General features: G+C 40.3%; 1 long non-coding RNA gene across 1 annotated transcript; it reads left to right on the top strand.

Moving 5' to 3' along the window:
• Positions 1-222: 222 nt before the first annotated feature.
• Positions 223-18640, top strand: LOC135985648 (uncharacterized). The gene is made up of 7 exons (XR_010605795.1): positions 223-406; positions 3170-3337; positions 7307-7485; positions 11851-12042; positions 17530-17630; positions 17810-17972; positions 18475-18640. It is a non-coding gene; the product is annotated as an uncharacterized LOC135985648 (long non-coding RNA).
• The last annotated feature ends 3390 nt before the right edge of the window (positions 18641-22030 follow it).

The raw sequence follows: 22030 nt of genomic DNA, 5'->3' as shown, positions 1-22030 counted from the left end.
CCTGGTAGGGCGGGAGCGCCCCGGCGCGCTCATTGGCCGCCAGGGAAGCGGCCCCGCCCCTCCCCCGCGGCGCGTGCGCGCGTGCGTTTGCGTGCGTGCGTCCGTTGAGAAGAGCGGGGGCTGGAAGGGGGCGGGGATTGGTTGCCATGGGAGTGACGTCAAAGTGTGTCGGGGACGGCGAGCGGAGACACGGAAAAGGTCAAACTAAAGGCGAAGGGGGAGACGCGGCCGCGCCGGGGCCGGGGCCGAGTTGGGCTGGGCCGGGCCGGGCGGCTCCGCGGGACCTGCCGGCCGAGCGAGGGCGGCGGCAGCCGGCGGGGGGTGCTGCGAGCGGGCCGGGCGAGGCAGCCCTGGCGAGGCAGCTCTGGCGGTCCCCGCGGCGGAGCCGGCCACCCCCCTCTCACAGGTACGGGGGAGCGGGGCCGCCCGGCTGGGGCGGGGGACAGGCCGCGGCCTGCAGCGGGGAAGGGGCTCGGGGGCGGTGGCGCGGAGGCGGGGAGCGCCCGTGCCCCCCGAGGGGCGGGGGGAGGGGTAGCGGTGAATTTGCGGCCTCCCGGGCCCCGGCGGTGGGGGAGCCTGTGGGGGGGCCCGCTGCGCGGTGCGGGCCGGGAGGGAGGCGCCCCGAGCCCCGCACCCCGCCCCGAGCCCCTCAGGGGGTCCCTTTCCCACCACGCCGCCCTCAGGGACCGTCCTCCCCTGCTCCCCCCTCACCGCGCGGTGACCCCGTTGACCTGGGAACAGAAGTTTTTTGTTGGTTTTTTTTGGTTGTTTTTTTTCGGTGGGCTGTAGGGACTTTTGCCCCCCGCCCTGGCCCCTAGCTTTGCATAACTTGTCTCCCGAGCTGGCTGTCCCTTCCTCCCTGCACTTTGCCCTTGCCCGGTGGTCTGCGGTGTAAGTGAGTGAAACTATTCAAGGACTGTTGTTTTTTCTTCAGTGAGAGAGCTGGATCACAAACAAGGCAGACTACATAATTATATATTTATACACGTATCCTCTTTTTGTCCATAGCACCCCAGTGCTGACATAGGATTCTGTGACAGTATAGAACAAGGCCCTTGGGCGTGATTTTTTTTAGTTATTTTTCAGAAAACCCTGGAGTGAAGCTGCTATTAGCATGCAGAGTTTGAATGCCACAGGCAGTCTGTTGTCTTTTCATATTCAGAGAATAATTTAGAGGAGCAGAAATGACTCATTAATAGAAAGACTTAGTTGCGTGAAGGCAAGGCCAGGTGAAGTTTCTTACTTTACCACAGATTTACTCTGTGACCTTGGATCAGTCTTTCCGCGCGAGTCCTCTGTTTGCTTATGAATCAGGACTAGTGGTGCTTTCCAAAACTGTACTGTGAATAAATACACTAATGACTGTGAAATGCTTATCTGCTAGAGTAATAACAGATAGATACCAGTGTTATTTCTACTACAGAAACAGAGGCTGTAGCCAGGATATGAGTGTTTCACTTGCAGAATTTTCCTGTAGTAGCTGCACTTTGATGGGAACAGGCACTTGCTTAAAAAGATGTTTAATAACCTGTTGTTTTGCACTGTGTGGTCATCTTACACTTCATGTTTTTATGAAGTGTGTGCTCTGATATACTTTTAAAGGGTTGCCATTCCACAGTGCGTATTGTTTTGGGGTTTTTTTTGCCCAGTTTGCCTAAAACAAAGCTGGTGTCCTCTTCCAGTGTTAAGGAAACCTTGTGAATTTGTAATGTGGCTGATTACCCCTGATAGTTGGCATCTCTGAGCTATATGGTGTTAGGTTTGGTGTTTTGGTAGGGAACTGGATGACAGACATTCTGATATACATGATATGGTGAAGAAATTACTTACGGTGTTGGTTTGTAACTTTCTGTGACACTATTTAGTTGTACTGCCAGGGTTGGGTAGTTGCGTTAACTCAGTGCTATCTCAGGGTGCCTCTGTATTTGCAAGGAAATACTAAAGGGAATGACAATAAGTTCCTTATGTGTGTAATGAAAGGTAAACTGAGTAGTTCACTTTTGCAAACAGTATTTTCCCTCTTGTCTTATATGATGCTCTTTATAGAAAATCAAATTCCTAAGTGTGCCATAGGAAGGACTTCGATACAGGAGTCCCAGAACTGTGAAGGAGTTACCTGTTGTGGTTCACACGCTGCTCAGAAGTGGTGCACACCCACTGCAATAACTGGTGAAAGCTGTGAATACTGACCTGAGTGGCTAAGTTTTCCATCTTTACTGTTGTGCTTTATACTAACTTGTGCAGTTAGATTATTTGTCTCCTTCTATTTTTTTTTAATTAAAAAAAAGAAATACACCAGGAAGAAGCACAAGCACTGCTTAACTGATATCTTAGGGTTTTTTGAAAGCAATTTGATCTGTAGTTTCTCACTTGTCCACTCAAGTTAGTACGAAACTTCCATAATCAGTTTAAACATTAAATAGGAAAGCTTTGATGTGTTGAGGAGGAGGTAAGCACAGCACAGTTAGGGTAGGATTTTGTTGCTTGTTTGTTTGGTTTTTTTTTTCTTTTTTCTTAACAAAATTGAAAGCTGCTCTGGTATAACAGCAATTCATTGTTAATTTATAATACGTAGGTGCCCTGGAAAAAATCAAATACCTAGTTTCACAGCTACCCTTAGACATCTTTAATTTATACAAGCAGGGCTCACCCAGTAACTCCTCTAAGTCTCTGTAGGTTTGTAGAGGTCATATTTTAACACAAATAGGTTGTGGTTCAACTGTTTTTTCAGTAAGTATTAGGAACAAATATGTGTGTACATAATTACATGTTTTTTCCAGTTCTCCATTATATTTTCTGTTTTTATTTAGATTTTTCCGTGTAAGTGCTACATTAAATATAGAGTCTACTTGGATTTTATATTTTTGTCTCTCATCCTAATATCAGGAAGAAACACAAGTTTTTGAAAACAAGTTATTTTTCAAGATCTCATTAAAACAGAACTAACTGTGAGGTTTTAAAAAACAGCTAGAAAGGCTGGTTTTAGGATCTGAGAAACTTGGCCAGCACAACCCAAACGTATACGAGTGACATCAGCGTTTTCCTGAGCCATTTATGCTCTTGCTGTTGCGGGTTCCCAGCAGCGCCTCGTGCCTTATGTAATCCTGCCCTGTACATCCTGTCCTGCTGTTCTCATGCATGGAAATTCATTGGCATTATCTTACTGTAGGTTTCGAGAGCTGAGTAGTTACCGGCTGCTTGTTGTCTCAAATGTCTACGTGCAAATTTCTGACCAGCGTGCCGAAGAGATCTGTGCCAGGAGCATAATACTGACCTCCTAGGAGACATCACAGGAATAACTTGGAGCGAGACGCAGCTGGTCCTCCTGCTCCTTTTGGTAATGGGAACTGTAACCACTGGGAAGTTATGTGGCTCTAGAGATAACCCCCTCTCTCACAGTTTTACGGGACGGAAGCTTTGATCTGTATCATGCATAGCTGGACCACTAATGCAGTTTTGATGGCTGGAAGGACTAAAGTTTCAACAGAAGCTTCAGTGATATTAAGACCGGAAAATAAAGGCTTTTATATACTATTACTATGCACTTCTTATTACAAGGTCCTCAGGAGGAATTGTGCCTTCAAATACTTGTTCTTGTAGTTAGCACTTAGTCATGCTTAACGAAGATACTGTCACTTGATGGGTGAAATTGAAGCAAACCCTCCATTATAAGCTTTCAAAAACATTCCTTCTGTTTTTCTTGCTTGCTAAATCTAGCTGAAAACTGCTGGCCTAAAATCCTGCAGTAACACAATGTTTATAGTTTAATTCTAAGTAATCAGGCATCTTCTTTGAACGGTATATAATGTTTCAGTTAAAAACAAACAAACGAACCAAAAGGTTTCTTAATTATACTGTAGTTGTTTTTGTTCTCTAACAGTGTGAGGGAGCCAAATTCCTGGTTACCTGTCTTGGTGAACGTGGCTGTCCTTGTCTGGCTCCACAGCTTGTTTTGAACAGCTGGATCTGAGTGCTGATGTAGTGCAGTCCTGTATGTGACTGTACAGGACATACAGCTCTGCAGTGGAACCATATACAGAAGGGGCAAAGAGTTGATGTGGAAGAGAAGCGCATCTGGGTGTGGAAGTAATGAAGAAATCTTTCCTGTGACTTTCCACAAGTGATCTGTTCCATACTGTGTGAAACAATTTCTCATTCTAGTGGAGAAACAAGAGGAATATGAGACTTGACAAGGAGACTGGTTATCTGAAAAGGAACAGGTGCAGTGCTTTGACACTTGAAAGCTAAACAAAATTCCTCTAAGTGAGCTGTTCTTGCAGAGTTTAAGGAGATTTATTGGCAAAACATCTAAGAGGGACTTGAATTTTCATTTCGAGCAGGGAATTGAATTATCACTATTGCTTTTATCACACAAATCTAGGAATGCATGGGCTTTTTTTTTTTTAGCGTTTTTGTTATTTTTGGAAGATATGCAAATCTTTCAAAACCATATGCAGGAAGACGGACAGGAATGCTGTTATATATGTTTTAGTAGAGACTTGTAGCAGCTGTAAGAGTAGTCATTGTAAAAAAACCCAAAACAACAAAAACAACAACAAAAACAACAAAAAAACAAAAACAAACAAACAAACGAAACTTCAAAAGGACCTCCATGTAGCACATTCAAGATTCAATTGCCTTATATTTTATTACTTTACAGATATTTATGTGAATATGAAAGTCTACATATATGTCATCATTGTTCAACAGCCTTTTCATTCTGTAGATGCAGACAGATGTAGTCTGGATGCTTAAATCTGCTAAAATATTTATAAGAAAGTTGGCTCTTGGAAGAAGTTTCCCACAGGATGCAGTGGGTGTCAGGTCTAAAGGTCAGTGGCAGACAGAGTAAAGTGAAAGCTCTTTTGGATTTATTTTTTACATGTTTTTAGGAACAAATTCTCCTTATTTAAAGAAGCATGGAATCTTCCTTTGTTACTTTATAAATTTCCAAATGCCAACAGGCATTTACAGATTCATTTTTGCTTAAGTGTTTTGTTGAAAGCTTTATTTTTTTCTGGAGGAAATTAAAAAAAAAAAAGAATCAATGCAGTGAATATATTCATGAACTCTTAGCACGGAAGTTCCTGGTGTAAATAAAAAAAGCCAGATGGAGTTTTAAGTGACTGCCATGTACGACTTACGAAACGGACATTCCTGATACTAGTAGAAGGGCCAGATTGGAACTACATAATTAATCCCAGTGTCCTTTTCAACACATGATAAGATTTGGCTATAACAGCCGTAGAGTTAATAGAGACAACTGCTAGTTTCTATGAGGCAGTGGATTGTTTGCCTAAAACAAAAATACCTGCATGTCTGCTCTTGTATGTATCTACTGGTGATTAGTGCTCATGCTGCAGTTTAAATGGGAAAATAAGTGTGAGTAGTGGCTGATTTGGTCTTGAATCTATTTCCTGTCTTAAATATCTATGTCAATATATGTATATACACATATGTATACTTTATCTGCAAACCTTATATGCATATAAATGTATCTAAAGATAGGAAATAAGTATATAGGTTTCTTTGAGTGTTAGGTAGCAAAACCTTCTGTCCATTGGAGTCAATTTGAAATGTAATGACTGGGAAGCCCCAGGGAGTGATCTTGCATTAAGTTTATTCACTGTATGTATCAGTGACCTGGAAGAAGTGTGCAGGAAGGTGCTAAGAAAGAAAGAAAGAAAGAAGAGGGAAAAAAAAAAAAAAGACAAAGGCTTATGAGGTGGCACAAAGTCTGCGCCAGAGACAGGAGGAGGAGTGGGCAGATGGCAGTCACTACAAAACAGGTGAATAATCAGATTGAGAGCAAGCCGAATAGATTGGGTGAGTGCTGTTTGCACGCTGCTTGTATTTTTGGTTTAGTTAACGTGATAGGGATTTTTCATGTTGTGATATAAGGAACAGAGAAGTAAAAATGGTGCATCTGGAAGCATATATAATGGTGGAAGCATGCCTGCCATTGTCAGAGGGAGCTTCAGGGATGAGTAGATAGTACTTTTGCAACTGTCTGGACTGGAAAACCTTAAAAAAAAAAAAAAAAAAAAAAAACACAACACAAAACTGTTCAGTTTTATAGGCTTGGCCAGCAAGTTTATTCAGATCTACGTTTGATGTGCATAATATGGAATAATACTAAAATGAGCTAAACTCTTAGTGCCTGGACAATATGGATGTGCTGCATGACGATAATTTTTTTTTTTCTGAAAAGATCTAGAGGATTGCAAGAGGTATTTGTGATAATTTGTTTACATAGTTTATTTTATCTAGTTTGTTTGAAAACTTTTTGGGTAGCTGTCTAGCCTAACTGTTTGTTGCCTGGCTCGGGAATCCTTTCCAGATTGTTGCTTTGAGGCACCGTTAGAGTGAAGAAGGTAAAGAAGAACAAAGGAGTGGTTGTACTGGTGAATGATAGATGCTGTAACACGTAGCACAATGCTAAGGATTATACAAAAAAAAAAAGGAAACAGAAGAAATCCTCCCCTGCTGTTTCTTGCTTCAAAAAGATTATAATATCAATTTATAATAATAATAATAATAAGACATACACATGGAAGAGAGTTTTAGATCCTCTTGATCTGCCTGTCGGTAACTTTGTCAATACAATAGCAATCACAGCCTTTCCTGTTTATATCTACTTCAAAATGTTGCTGCTTTTTTCTTCTTTAGGGAATTCCATAAGTTAGAACGGCAGTGAACTGGTGTAACTGGACAATGCCCTACTACCCAATAAAGAGGCAGATCTTTGAGCTGGCACTTAATGAGAAGCAGCACAGCTCACCTTGCAGTTTAAAATTTATTTAGAACAGATAAGTTTTCTTCGCCCGAAGTTACCCCTCAGTAATATTAGTTTGCTCCTTCTATACTGTCTTCTTAGGATGCCTCAGTCTGAACTATACAAGTAAAGAGTTTTAACAGCACAAGAAGGCTGAGAAAACTAGGTCTGTATTTCTGCAGAAATGGTTAGAAAGATAAAGGAAAAAATATTAAAATATTCAGAAGAAGTGCCCTAGATAAGGTTGTTTCATGTTTGAGGGCATGTTGAATCCTGTGGGAATGAGGAGGCCGAACTCCTAGAAGGCTGTTTAATTCCCGTGTTTCACACTGCATCAACACAGTGTTAGATACCAAAGTGGTATTAGTGGAATTTGTAAGAATGCGGGCATTTTATACAGAAATAAGTCCAAATCTTTTGCCATGTAAGAGCTGTGTGGAGAATGAACATCGGAGGCTTAAAATGAATATAATAAAATTCCAGATGAGCCTCAGAGGACTTTCTTTATTCACTTCATTGTTTTCACTGCAGATCCAGCATGGTTCAGCCGAATGCAGAGTTGGCGTTCTTCTGACGTTCAAAGCGTTCCTAAATGTTCCTGAAGACAGAGCTCTTTTCTGTGAATTATCTTGAAGTGCTCAGTTCATCATTTAGAGTGCTCAGTGCACCGAGGGCTTCTATATGCAGAAATCACGAGTCTGCAGTTTTGGGTGAGTGGTGTGAGGTATGTTGTATACTGTTGATAACCTACAGAAAAGGCTCAAATTTGTGCCTTCTGGAAAGTGCTGTTTCCCAAAGCTGATGCTTGGCAACAGAAGATGCACTGCTGACCCTCTGCAGCTTGGCAGAAAATGTGCATGAACTTCCTAAGCTTATATCCCAGGGTACAGACCGCTCGGGGCTGCTGGCACAGAGGACTTTTTCTTTTTTGAAACCTTCACCAAACTGTCCCCTTTGCCAATATCCTCAGTACCAGGCAAGCAGAATAGTATAATAGAGGGCAGGGGTATTTACTAAGATAGAAATTGGAAACAAAAGGGTAAAATAGAAGAGACTGAAAACTCTGTTCTGGTTTAAGCAGATGGTGACCTGTCTAGCTGCTGTTACCTGGAATTTCTGGGGCATGCCTCAGCTGTTGGACTCCTAGCAATAGTCTCTCATCAGTGGTAGCATAGGTTAAGTATTTTAAGTTAAAAATGCTATGAGGTTTCCATCACATCTTCCTTTCTTTTGCCTCATCCTTAAAAGTGCTCTGGCTGGGTCTACAAAAGCTCTTCCTGGAGATGGGAACCTTTGTGCTTAAAGGCTGTTGGTCTTTCTTTTTGTCCAAATTCATTCTGCTGGCTGACTGGTCCATATTTGATGTGCGTCGTTATTTTAACATACATTCTTACAACATACTCATATGCTTAGTGTAGTGTGTTTTGTTAACCTATTGTTTTCTGAGAGTATCTTTAGCTTTTTATAGACCATGTGATGTATTATTAGCACTGTTGATAAGCTTTGTAACTAAATGATCTGATTATATACAAATCGTCCTGGTAAATAAATATTCTTTCTCATCATTGCCCCTCAATCTACTTCTTTTGGAGTTTTGTTTATCTTAATTTATTGTTCAGTAAACTTTACCAGTAAAACTTTAACTTAAGAGTAATCAATATTCTGCTCACTTCTAGAAGGATAAGTAAACACTTTTTCCATTAAATTAGGTTAAGACAAGAAATACTACAGCTAACTGATTTTTAATATTAGTTTGACAGGTGTATACTTTATCCCAATAAGACGAAGGCAGTGTTTTCCATAATGTTTTTCTTGATGATGGTTCTGTGAGCCCAACTCTGATCTCCCTGTAGGTCCAGGACATCTTCATTTTCACGTCCCCTTGACTGGATCACTAAGCCGTCTGCTGATGGGTTCAGGCACTTTCAGGTCACTGGAACATTGGGACTGTTCTGGTATCGGGGAAGCTACTTCTGCAACCTGTCCCTCATCTTGTTCTCAATATGTCAAGAGAGTGTTTCAATGAAATATCAAGGGAGGTTAAGGTGACTTTCAGAGCTTTATGAAGATTGGTATGCTGGATCTATAGCCTTTATAGCAGAAAAGAATACTCTAAACAGAGCTTGCCGTGTTCAGAACTTGAATCAGTTGTGATACAAGGCAGGTTCTTTAACAAGGAAACTTGCAATATTTTCTTTACTTAAAATGCATATCTGTCTACTTTGGCTCTTGTCTATCTGATTTTTTTCCAATTACCACTTGTGATGCAGTGCTTTTAATACTATTAATTACGAAATAAATGTAGTAGTTGATATCCTCAGATATTATGTGGTTAGGCATGATTGATTGGTCATTGTATTTTTCATTTGATTTCAAAGGTATGACTGCTTTGAGTTCAAAAACCTAATTAAAATTTTACAGTGAGGTTTTTTTCACTTTGGATATGCTGACTAAATGACTTGTGATAAGCACATTAGTTGGATCGGGAACTGCTAAGCTGGTGGTTCAGTTAAAAGTCAGGCTGTGCCAAATATTAACTAGAAGCTGTAAAATCTCAGGAAATTAAAAGGAATCCATGTACTGAAACATTCCTTGGTTCTAACAATCTGATTGAATTTGTGATTCTGCATGTTGACGTGAAGTTGCACACTACAATATCAGGGAGAAGTACTGATTTATGTGTTGCTCTTTCTTACGCAACATAAATTCAGTGTCAAGTTCCTTATTGTTGTAGTTCATAATACTTATTGGCTATATCTAAATTAAGAAACAAGACCTTTACACAGCTTGAATTGCTGCTATGTGCATTATTACTTCTAAATTTCTCCTAAGAATACCAGGTATCCCAATAAAACCAGACCTCTGCTGCAATTCTCAAAGACTGTTAATCATTCATGAGTTTTCTTTTTATGAAAAGGGGAATGTTTTTCTAGTCACGTGCCTTAAATGAAAAGGTGAATACTGGTTTTCTGTCAATTTATTGGTACAGTAGAAATGTACTATTGCAGAATTTTCCTTAATAGTTTAGACAGTTTATAACATGCAATTAATTGGAACAGATCATTGGACATTGAAGCACTGTGGTGTACAGGCTATTGATAACACCATGATGTTTCCTGTCTTTTAAGCTACTGCTTTAAGTTGGAGAATATAATTAATTTGAGGAGTTCTGCTTTTAAATAGTATTGTAGTTAAGTTGGAATTTGAAAGATTACTTGTGAGATTTCATTTGCTTACGGAGTTTGACAAATAGAGCCAACTATGATGCTTTTTCTTGCGTTTTAAGTGGAGCCTAAGGCAGCTGACTTCTTGTGGTGAGTTTTGGTCTGTTATCGGTGCTTAAGTATATTTTATACAATGACTGGAAGCCCGTATTTGGAGTATTTCCTTAAGTGTACCTTCATTGGTCCCATTGTACACGTTTACTTTTATTTAACTATTTTCACAGAACATATTTGTTTTAGAAATGCTATAGCTGATGCACATTACATTGATTTATTTTTTATTTGAATTGATTACTTAGAGGAATTTCTTGATGTTTTTACAACATTACTGTTGAACTAAATGGTCTCGACTGACCTCGGAGATATAACAGTTCTGCAAAACTGACTGTTAAGGAAGTTCACTGAGAATTGGCAGTTGGTCACTCAGATAAAGAATAAAAGTAGTGGGTATTTGTAAAAAGTGTTTTCGGTAACTTGTCCCTCACTTACAGATAAACGACATAGAAGAGGTTGAGGAAAAGAGCTGATTTACAAATTAAGCCAATCTTCAAACACTCTGAGAGTTTTCTTCAGTTGCCTGTGGTGGTTTCTTTGGCTTATAAAAAAGCAATTGAAACAGCTCATAGCCCTTGTGGAAAGCTGAATTAAGATATCATTCAGCTCTTTCAACAGGTGAAATCAGCAATAAGGACTGTAGCATCCTTGCTCTCCAAACCTCTTTCAGGGAACATAATCTGTTTTATGAAGTGAGTATGGCAGGATTCCTGTGAAGAGCCATGCATTTGCTAATTTTTTTTTTTAATTTTTGTAAACACATCTGTAAATGTGGTGAAATGAGATGGGCAGCTTTTTATTTTTTAGCTTGTTTTGCGGAGATGCCTGGTTTTAATGAGATTTTATTTTGGGTTCTACTGAAGTTCACTTTAAAATCCTGATAAAATCAAATGTATAGTGTAGAAACTCCAGACTTAACTGGTGCTTTTGTGTGGGAGCTGCACTGTTGGGCTTGGCTTGCATCTCCCATGCAAACTGTTCTGCAGAGCTGTACTCTTGACCTCATGAAGTGAGTTACGTTGATGTGTTAGTAGCCAGCCAGACACCAAAGGAGGATTGAACCACATCCTTGGTTAGAGGTTTTCACAAATGTTTTTGGGGAATATTAGCATTCAGAAATGTATTATACTGCCAAGTTCTTCAAGGGAGGTTTTGCCTTAAGTGCTTGAGATGCCTCTGTCTACTCAGAAACATTTTTGTTTGTTGTTGCATTCCTTTGGTTTGTCCTTGCCTCTCCAAGGTCAGGATGCCTTCTGGACTGTCCATGTACCAGCAGGTGGGGTGTTGGTAAAGACAGACAGACTTGTGACTCCCTCCTTCATTTGAAAAAGTGCATCCCGCTCAGTTGATTTACGAGGAGGTGGAGTCTGCAGTTGGGGTGAACTTTGATATTGAGAGTGAAAGCCAATTGATATTCCTCTGCTGTTTCATTCAAATGTTAGTTTCTTGTTGCAAGGCATGGAAGTATTGAAGCTACATCCGAACGCTTATAAAGTTGATACAACCTTTAAGGGAGCATGGTGTTGCCAAATTCCTTTTTTTGCTGTTTGCTGTGTCTTTATGAGATGTGCAGCTTCCTCTCTTTTTTTGAGGGGGTGGTGGGGAAGGGTTCCTATTGTGGTTAAACAATTTACCTATATTGATTTAACACTATATTGCCACCAAAATAGCCAGTCCTGCCCTCTAGAACACCTTTGTCCTGTCACTGCTAAGGATTGTACTGCCACCCAGCAACTGAGACCAGCTACCTTCTGTAGCAGAAAACTAATATTTTTCCTTTTTTTTTTTTTCCCCCAGTGTAAGTTTGCAGCTAATACAGTGGTTGTCCAAGTAACTTGCATCATGAAATTTTAAAATTCCTGTAACAGTGGAGAAAGCAGGAATCCCTCAGCTGGATGACAGAGAGCAGGACTTCTCTTCTGCCACCATGCTGTTACCATGTTCAGTTTAAACTATCCTGAAAGTGCACCAGAAGTCAGGCTCTGTGCTGTGAGTATTCATGTTTTCGGCGTGGTCATTGTGCAACAGCCTCCCTCATTAAGATAATTATAAAGCAATACTAAATTGCACAAAATGATGATCTTGTTGCACAGTTGTTTTCTATCTCAGCTGCATGTAATTCTTGCATTCATGCATTGCTCTGTATTTTACAAACGTGCATAAAGTTTAGGTGCTTAGGTTCTGTGACTTAAAATGCAGCTAATAAAAATTGCTTCAGGATTAACTTTGGAAAAACTGTGTGGTGTTATCTTCAGAACACCTATGACTATAGGCTGGATAATGGTATTCTTGGCTGCTGATTCTGTATTTTCCCCTAAGAAATAGGTTATTTTTTTGGTTAGTTGGTTTCATCTGAAAAACAGAGAAGATGAATCTTGAATAATTCTCTTTGAGAGAGTACTTTGCCAAGACTGAATGTAGGAATAATTTGTAGCAGATCCTACAAAATACTTTGAAATCCTGCTCAGAGCAGGGCTCTCCAAATAGTAGAAGTAGCTCTGCCTGGATAGTATTTGGCAATGCAGGTTTAGGATATTTCTTGACATTGTGAACATTGATATGAACTCCAAAATGGACCTGTAGATTTCCATCTCTTTTAGAAAATTTGTTGCCAAATGAAACCACATTGGAATATTATTCTAATTTGTATTGCGGAATTATCTAATGGCTTAAAGCTTTAGAAAGGATTTCCTGCCGTATGTGCTTCTTCTGCCATTTACTTTACTTTGGCACTCAGCAGACATCTCGCTAAACTGATTCAACTTGCACAGCAGTTGAAAAGTCACATAGTGAATTACATTCATGTTTTAATCGGGTTCAGGAATGCAATTTTGACGTGACTGTTCTGATGTTCTCCAATTACCATTCTGCAGTTCTTGTGGAACATGCAAGTCAACTTCTTTTGGATCAAACAAAACAGAAAGGCGTGCTTCTGGATTGAGCTAACGCATTTTCTTTAAGACTATTTAAACCATAGGTACGACGAGAGCTAATTTTGAAGCAAGACCTCCTGGAATATATCACCAGTCAATGCAAGCAAGAGAGAGTTCATTTTAGCTACTAGTCTTAGTGATTAAACTGAGTGCCTTTCTTATTTTGAAACTTGGGTGACATCATGAGATAATTCAAGGTTCACTGGTCGAAAAGTACCCAAAAAGCAGGATTATAATGTCAGGTGAATAACACAGGTTTCCCCTTCACCAAGCTGTTTTATCTATTGCATTGAATTGTTGCTTAATCTGTGTGGCCCTAGAAGTGAGTTGCAGGAACCAGTCCTATTCCTGAATTACTTCCAAACTGTTTGTTTACTGTAATTGGTTTAATTGTCATTATCATTAAAGCTCTGCATTTGTGGTGTGATAAAAGAAACAGCTTGGGTCATATTGTCCATCTTCTATATTTAGTTTATTGTGATTTGAAAAGCCGTATTTAACACTGTGAGGAAATAGAATTGAGACTCGTTAGGGAAAAATGGAGACTCTAAAAATCTGTAGTGTGTCTTTAAATGTAAGGCATCCTTGTGTATGGCTTAAGAGTGACATTTTAAAAATTTAATGTTCAAAATTATGTCTTGTGGGAAACATTCTACTGCGTTTTTCAAATTTGAGGGAGCTTCTACAAGCAAGCAAAGTGAAAATATCTTTGATATTTTCTGTTCTTAAAGATACTGGCATAAAATTATAATCTCGAAGGTGTTTTTTTTTCTGGAAGAACATTGAGTGATCTACAAAGGTGACCCTGGGATGGTGTTTGGCAGCATATTTAAATTCAGTAGGCTTAGGTATGCAATTTCTATTTTCTCTATAGATTATTTGGCACCATCTGGTTAAAGTAGTTTTAACATTAAATATTTGTGCTTCCAGAACTGTTGGAGCTGCTAGCACTGTAGTCTATTGATAACACCTGGGTATTTATAGCAAAGTCAGTACTCATGTCATCTATGGATAATACTTTTTCCAAAGACTGACTGACTTCATGTCTGAGGATGACTATTTAAGCAAGGCTACAGTTGCTGGAAGCATATCACAGGAATTAATGAGATCATGGAGTTCTAAGTATGGTCAGATGGGACTTCTGGAGGTCTCTGGTCTATCCACTTGTCCAAAGCAGGGCTCTAACCAGCACTTGGTGGGGTCAGCTGTGGCTTTGTCCTATGAAGCCATGAAAACCTCCAAGGACAGAGAATCCACGGCCTCTCTGGGAAGCCTGTTCCTGGGCTTCACCACCCTCCTAGTGAAAAAAGTTTGTCATCATATCCAACCTGAATTTTCCCTGCTGCCTTTTGTGTCCATTGCTCTTGTGTCTGCAGAGTGTCCTTGCCAGCGGCAGGCAGAGCAGGGCTGACACCCTCACCTGCAGTTCTCTCTGGGCTTTGCCTTCTCCACAGTGAGACGCTGGCTCCTGGTTCAGCCGCTTCTGCCCCAGCCCCTGGGCCCTTTCCAGCAGGGCTGTTCCTCAGCCAGCTCTCCCCAGCCTGTGCTGGTGCAGGAGGTTCTTCTGCCTGGGGTGCAGAGCTCTGAGTCTTTCCTTCTTCATCCCAATGAGGTTTCTTTTGGCCTTATCCTCGGGTTTATCATGGTCTCTCTGTTGGTAGAAGTGCTGCCATTCACTGTGTCGGCCCCTCTTCTTGCCCTGTGCTGGCCCCTGGGGTCCTTGCCAGCTGGACCTTCAGCCATCGTTTGCAGCCGCATAAGTCAGGAACCCAGCTTGGCTTCTGTGCTGTATGTTGAGCTTGGGCTTCCTCAGAATAATAGAATGTTAGGGGTTGGAAGGGACCTCGAAAGATCATTTTGTCCAACCACCCCACCAGAGCAGGAACACCCAGACGAGGTTACACAGGAAGGTGTCCAGGTGGGTTTGAATGTCTGCAGAGAAGGAGACTCCACAACCCCCCTGGGCAGCCTGTCCAAGTGGTCTGTCACCCTCACTGTGAAGAAGTTTCTTCTCATATTTGAGTGGATCCTCCTGTGTTCCACTTTGTACCCATTGCCCCTTGTCCTATCATTGGTTGTCACCGAGAAGAGCCTGGCTCCATCCTCATGACACCCACCCTTTATATATTTATAAACATTCCTGAGGTCACCCCTCAGTCTCCTCTTCTCCAAGCTAAAGAGCCCCAGCTCCCTCAGCCTTTCCTCATACGGGGGATGCTCTACTCCCGTCATCTTCGTGGCTGCGCTGGACTTTCTCTAGCAGTTCCCTGTCCTTCTGGAACTGAGGGGCCCAGAACTGGACACAATATTCCAGATGAGGTCTCACCAGGGCAGAGTAGAGGGGAAGGAGAACCTCTCTCGACCTACTGACCACCCCCCTTCTAATACACCCCGGGATGCCATTGGCCTTCCTGGCCACAGGGGCCCAGTGCTGGCTCATGGTCATCCTGCTGTCCACCAGGACCCTCAGCTCCCTTTCCCCTACACTGCTCTCTAACAGGTCGTTCCCCAACTTATACTGGAACCTGGGGTTGTTCCTGCCCAGATGCAAGACTCTGCACTTGCCCTTGTTATATTTCCTCAGCTCCCAGGTGAGGCTGGGGTGAGAGACTGTCTCTAAAGCTGTCCTGAAGTCAAAGTACCATTCAGCTTTCACCAAAATAGCCCCCCAGCTCTTTATGTAAGGTTGGTTGGGTACCTGCTGCCTTTGATAACTCTTTAGCTGTTAATTACTATCTTTTTCTCTACATCTTGAAAAATGAAATCTAAATGGATGTGTTCCATGTGCCTTCCAGAATTTGGTGGTATTCTGTACCTCCTCTTTTGACTTTCTCAGACATGGGTGTGAATCATAAAATCATTTTGGTTGGAAGAGACCCTCAAGATCATCAAGTCCAACCATTAACCTAATACTGCCACTAAACCATGTCCCTAAGAACCTCATCTACACATCTTTTATGGTGGTTTTTTTACTTGTCAGGAACCTTCTGTGAATGTCATGGCATGTTTTCTAGGTTATACTGGTAATTCCATGTAGAATACAGTAGAAGTAGACTAAAGCATTTGGTACTTGGTAAGAAAAGTTTTTAACAGTTGGTATGAGAATCAAATATTAATTTCATGATTTAGAAAAAAAGTTGCTTGTGTCTTTTCCAAAAAAGAGTGTCTCATCGTCTTATTGTAGTCCAAAAACTAGATGTTATGTTTCTCCAAGTAGGAAAACATGACTCAAATTTGTCAGATACACTCCTGGCGTATTTACAGACTAGGAAAGTCTATTTTAATTCTTGTTGTGTTATAAATTATTGAAGGAGGTGGCTTGATTCTAGAGGCAATGGTGTTTGAGAGAGAGAGACTATGAAAGTAATAATGTTTTAAGTAAGTTTGTCAAATCCTATGTAAGGTTGATTTAGGAATATGGAATAATGTTTTCAGAAGGAACTGTTTTGCCAGTGCATTATGTCTGTTTCCAGTTACTGTCAGTAAATCCTGAAAATTATTTTCTGAAAAGAACTTGGTGAAATCTGCTTTTTAAATAGACATAATAGTTCTGAGAGTAGTTGAAAGGTGTTTGGTATTTACGTTGTATGGTTTTTGTTTTGGTTTTGATATTGTTGATCCAGAAGTGGATGCCATGATCACATGCTGGTTTTGTGTGGACCGTTTCCTTTGTGAAAGCGGGCTGTATATTTATACTTAAAAGAATGGGTCTTTTGAGTATTATTGCAAAACAAATATTTAACCTTTTTTTTTTTTTAACTTGTGCATAGTGACAAAGATGCTTTGTAAAACCGAGTGCCATGCACTTATCTGATGTTTGTGACTTGCATGTTAACTGGGTCGAGCTTATTTTCTTTGAAGTAATTTTTAAAAATGTGATGTGCTCTGGGAGCAAGGTTAGGATTGATGCTGGTGTACGGATCACTTCTCAGTCTGATATCTTTCAGGATTAATTGCAATGGAGGAGCCGAGCTCACTCTGTGCAGTAGAGGAAAGATGTTGCTGGGACACTGACTTCCACAAAGGCTGCAGTAACAATCTCCAGACTCTGCTTATCAAAATTAACAGCATGAGAATGCCAGGATTTGTCATATTTGCAGCTATACTAATTTGCGTGGACTGGAATGCGTTCGCACAGGATTACCATTAAAATGGGAACATTTGTCCTGTGTTGCCTGTAGATCTCTTGGTGTCCTGGCCCTTACCAGCTTCTCCAACAATATACTAATAGGGTGTAGAATTAATTGTTGGGCTGCTGCTGTTAACAGACAGGTGAGCGAAGGGGCTCCATGGTCTGAATGTCTCCTTGCAGTTCTCAGCTTGTTTCAATTATAGTGTCACAGAGAACTATTGTTGGCAGCTGGTATCACCAGAGAATTACCATTGCAAATGTGAGTGAGAAATCATTAAGTGGAGTGTGCTAAATGTGTCATTGATAAAGAGTCTGCGACAGCAGACTCAATTGATAGCCACTCAAAACCACAAAAAAAATAGCTTAACAAAAGGTGTATTTATATGGCATTTTTGGTTTCCATCTTTTCAGGGAGGTTTTTCCGTTCATGTTTGGCCATGTTTGGGTCGGCAGACACGGAGGGCTTCAACACTTTGGGAAGTTTGCTGCTGGAAATAAAGACTGATTTATTGGTGTGTATCCTCTGATACTACTGCAAAGAACATCTATTAAATGTATTCTTTGTTTCTCTTTCTTGTCAAGTATTAGAGGTTGGGTTTTTTTGCTCTCCTGCTTCTGTCTTCCACTCTCTTTTAAGAGGTGATCAGACCAATTATTTTATATTCACTAGTCTGAACTTTGTGTCTTCCAGACTGGAGGATCATCTGAATCTTAAGGATGCTTTTAAAAAGCAAGAGGTCATTTTCTGCAGACAACTCTGTCATCCTGGACCAGAGAGAAGACAAGACAGACTGTGGGTCCAAATTAGGAACTGGAAGACTTTCCAGGCTAACATCGAGGCATGTCATGTAGAGGTAGCTGTATAATATTTAAAGTGATTTGTTTTAATAGTTTCTAATTAAGTATCTCCAAGAATCTACCTCAGATTAAAAATCTAATTTCATAGTAGCTCTTTACCAGGAATGAGGCAAGATTCCTCTAAGAGGGACCAAAAGAGAAAGATAAATAGCTGAAACTATGAAATGAGAAGTATACTGTGGACAGCAGTGTTGAGTTACATATTAAACCCATTAAGTTTGTATCATCAAAACTTTTTGATAAATCTGGAGAAGGAATACATTGGGCACGTAAGGAAAGGGATGGAGTCTTTGTGTGAAATCTGGCCTAATACATTCAGCGTATTTGTTTCCCCTGAGGTCATAGTTCTGGTTGTTCAGGTTTCTCTTATGGTCAATGCAGTGTGTGTTGCTACATATCATATAGGAATAGAAACTGCCGAATGTCTGTGCTCTGAGGAAAAGAAATAGAATTAAGGGTGCTAATATTCTTTCTTCATTTTTCTGTTCTTGATTGCAGGTAACCTGTTGGGATTTTTATGAGGGTAATTCATTATGATAAGTTTGTAGTGTGGTAAAGGTATTTCTTTAATTTGTGATGCGGGATTTTTTTGGTGGGTTTCTTTTGTTTGTTTGTTTTTTTAAGCTCACTTTGAAAGCAAAATGATCTTGGATCAGCCACTTCATGCACCCTGTGGTGACTGTGGAGATGATTGACTGTTGCAGAACTCCCCAGGATACCTGAAATAAACACTTTATTTGACTGAGTAACTTCTTTAGTACGTTATTCCACCTAATGGAGAGCCAAGATGATGTTCTCTAAATATTTGTTGCTCAGCCCGAGGAATACAGGACTGCAGTGGTGAGGTGGAGGTGTCTAATTGCTGCCATCATTCTCAGCCATAGCAAACTAAATTAATGATTTTGTTCTTTGTTCAGGCTCAGATGTGGGGCAATTGGGCAGAGGCCCTTTTGAATCAGGATCTGAACTTTATTTTGGCTCACACCATCATCCTTTTTCTGTAGTTTGTCCTGCTTAGATCTGCTTCACTCAGATAAGAATGTTACTTTACAACACAGACTTGTAGGTGTTTGGTTTTCTGAAATGATTATATATGGCGCATGCATCCAGCCCTCATGTAAATTTGGTCTCAGCTGTGTTAGCAACATTCTACTTCCGTGCTTTCCCATGCATTTTTAAAATATCAAGCCACTTTTTTTCCTTTCTTTACAATTTGTAATATTAGATTCAATCTCTTTCATAGTTTTAGAATTTGTGGCCCAATTAAAAAGATCCCACCTCTTGTAACAAAATTATTAGTTGTACCGCCTACGTATTAGTGATCAAAACAAGCAGAAAATACACAAGAAATCAGTGTTAAAACTACTTATGTACATGTCATACTTCATAATTCATCCTGCATTGTTAAGTGCTAGTGCTACAGTGAACTCTGGGCGTCAGGAGCTCAGTACAACATACAACTGCTATTGGAGGCAGTAGCTCACAGGTGAATCACTGCATGGCACAAGTGCTGTTGGAGATGATGTGATTTGGATTATGCACAAACTGCAAGCTACAGTAATGTAAAGTAAAATAGGAACGCTGATTCAGACACACTTTGACCCAGGGTAAATACCTTAATTTATTCTTTACGATCCCTGAAAAAGCGGAATAAAAATGCTTGTGAAGTATAAGGCTAGTTAAAAATGTATAAAAATGGTGAGAATATAATTGATTAATACTCCAGAGTTCAATAAATTTCTTTGAATATTTAGTGTAGAAATAAACTATCTAGTGAAAAGTTGTTTTCCCCTCCCTGACCCCCCCCTTCTCCACCAAATAAAGAAAACAAGCAAACAAAAGAACTTGGATGTAAAATCTGTTCTGGCTACTTAACTATAATATCAGAGGAATGCATTTGTATTAGTTTGGTATAATTACATTGCTGTAAGGTAAAAAGGGGAAGAATCTATTACAAACTAATGTGATTTATATTATTTTTTTTCCTAGATTTATCCTTAGGAGGAGTTTGGGGGGGAGGGAGAAAAGAACATATTGAGAGTGTGTCAATTCATGTAGCGTTAGTCTTTAACCAGACTGTACTATAGTATACTATAGAATTTTTAAATCCAGATGTAACTACTAGAAGATTGGTGAATGCTGGCTTTTGATTTCACTGTGAAGTTCTTCCTACTATTTCTGAAATTTGTGTGCAGTTCAAGAATTCCTTTTATATTTAGGATTTAATGTTGAATTCTCAATTCTGGTGAATATGCATGACTAAAAAAAGGAATAGCAACACTGAGCATCTGTCTCCCGCTGTCAGTCCTCATCACTTTTTTTTGCTCGCATCAGGCATCTGTGGCTGAACTGCTTTGAATGATGGACTGATTGACAAGACCTCAACTTCAAAAACTGTAATATTTCTGTGTGACAACTGAGGCTTCAGATTCAGTGAGTTCTACTGGTTGTAGAATAAGGACGTCTTAAAATGTGGGAAGAATAGGACAAAGTTCTCTCTGGCTGCTCACCTTTTCACCTCCTGCCTTGTTGAGCTCTGCTTAAGGTGCTCATGTAGCAGAAGTTCAGCGTGACTGGTAAAATAAAGCTCGAAGCTTTGGAAACTTGCAGTAAATCTGGGGCCTGCATGGCTTCGTGTTGGAAATTGTGCATGAACACAAACTTTAGGTATCACAGAATTGTTTTGGTTGGAAAAGACCTTTAAGATGAGTCCAACACTTAATGCTGCCGAGTCCAGCTCTAAACCATGTTCCTAAGAACCTCATCTATGCTGGTGTCCCTTTTTTAGTATTAAACCTTTTTTGTTGTTGTTTTTTCCAGTATGCTGGCAGCTGAAGAACAGTTCCTAGGCAGATGATCCTACATTACCATTGGAAAATGACATAATAGGCAAATTTCTTGTGTCAGAAGGACTTAATATAGGCTTAAAGATTTGCATCCTCCTGTGTGTTCTTGACATGTTAGGAGGGGGTTTCACACTTCAAAGAATGATATCTTTATTGCTGTTCTGAAGAAAAACAGTTAAAAGCATTAACAGAAGCCAGCTGTCAATAATCTTCAGTTTGTGATGACATTAGAATAAATCCTGTCTGTTTTCAGTGCTTTTAAGCTTTACAAAAACAAGAGGGCAGTGCCTTTAATGGAAGCTGGGGTGTGCTGTCTGCTTATCTTTGTTTAAAAAAAGAAAGTGAGTGGGAGGAGAGCTGAAGATGCTTCTGATAAATATGTGGCTCCAATTTTGACTGAACTTTTATAGAAGTTGTACCTTTCAAGCATGCAGTTGCACAAAGTGACCTGTAATGCCTCTACCTATTTTTAACACCACATTTAGAAATGAAAATTTCGGCTCCTTTTATACAAACACAATCACTTTGTCAGATGCTGTGTCAGCATTTGTAGTTGACAGTGAGTTTGATAGAACAGCAAGAGACTTCATTATCATGTGTATTGGCTATTTTGTGATGATTTACGTGTTAAAACAGGCGGTTGTGGAGAGTTTGTTCTCTTTGGGCAGGTGACATTGTAGTAACCTTCATCATTCCTTCAGAAGTGTTAAAGGAAAGAAGTATAAGAAATGGTTCATTGCAACTTAATGCTCAGCAGCCTAATTAGCCAAATACCATGTGCCTACCTCTGCATGAAATAGCCCATTTCTTTCCAATGTAAAATAGGAATTTTCAGTTTTGGAACAGCCTGAGGAGGCCTTTGTTGCAAATGACCACTGGCTTTTTAACTATTTCTTCTCAAAAATAATGAAGGTCAGCACGGTATCCATAGCGACTGCATGCAGCTTCCTCGTTAATCTTGGCATGCTGCTGGAATAACGAATTTCACTTACTGCTAACAAGGTTTCGTGTTTCGGGAGGAAACCTTTACTTGAAAACTGGATGTGACTGGGTTTCTGTAACTGAAAAATCTTGAATATTGTCATTTTTCTTCACTTTTCAACTCCTTGTCATAATTTTTCTTTTTATGAGCTGCTGTGGAGGCCTAAACAGAACCCCCACAGAAGCAGCAACCTTAAATTCCTGAAGTCTGCATATAGTCTGGTAGT

This window comes from Caloenas nicobarica, chromosome 2 (assembly GCF_036013445.1).
Source record: "Caloenas nicobarica isolate bCalNic1 chromosome 2, bCalNic1.hap1, whole genome shotgun sequence".
Taxonomy (NCBI): domain Eukaryota; kingdom Metazoa; phylum Chordata; class Aves; order Columbiformes; family Columbidae; genus Caloenas; species Caloenas nicobarica.
This window is presented reverse-complemented; position numbering and strand designations above follow the sequence as displayed.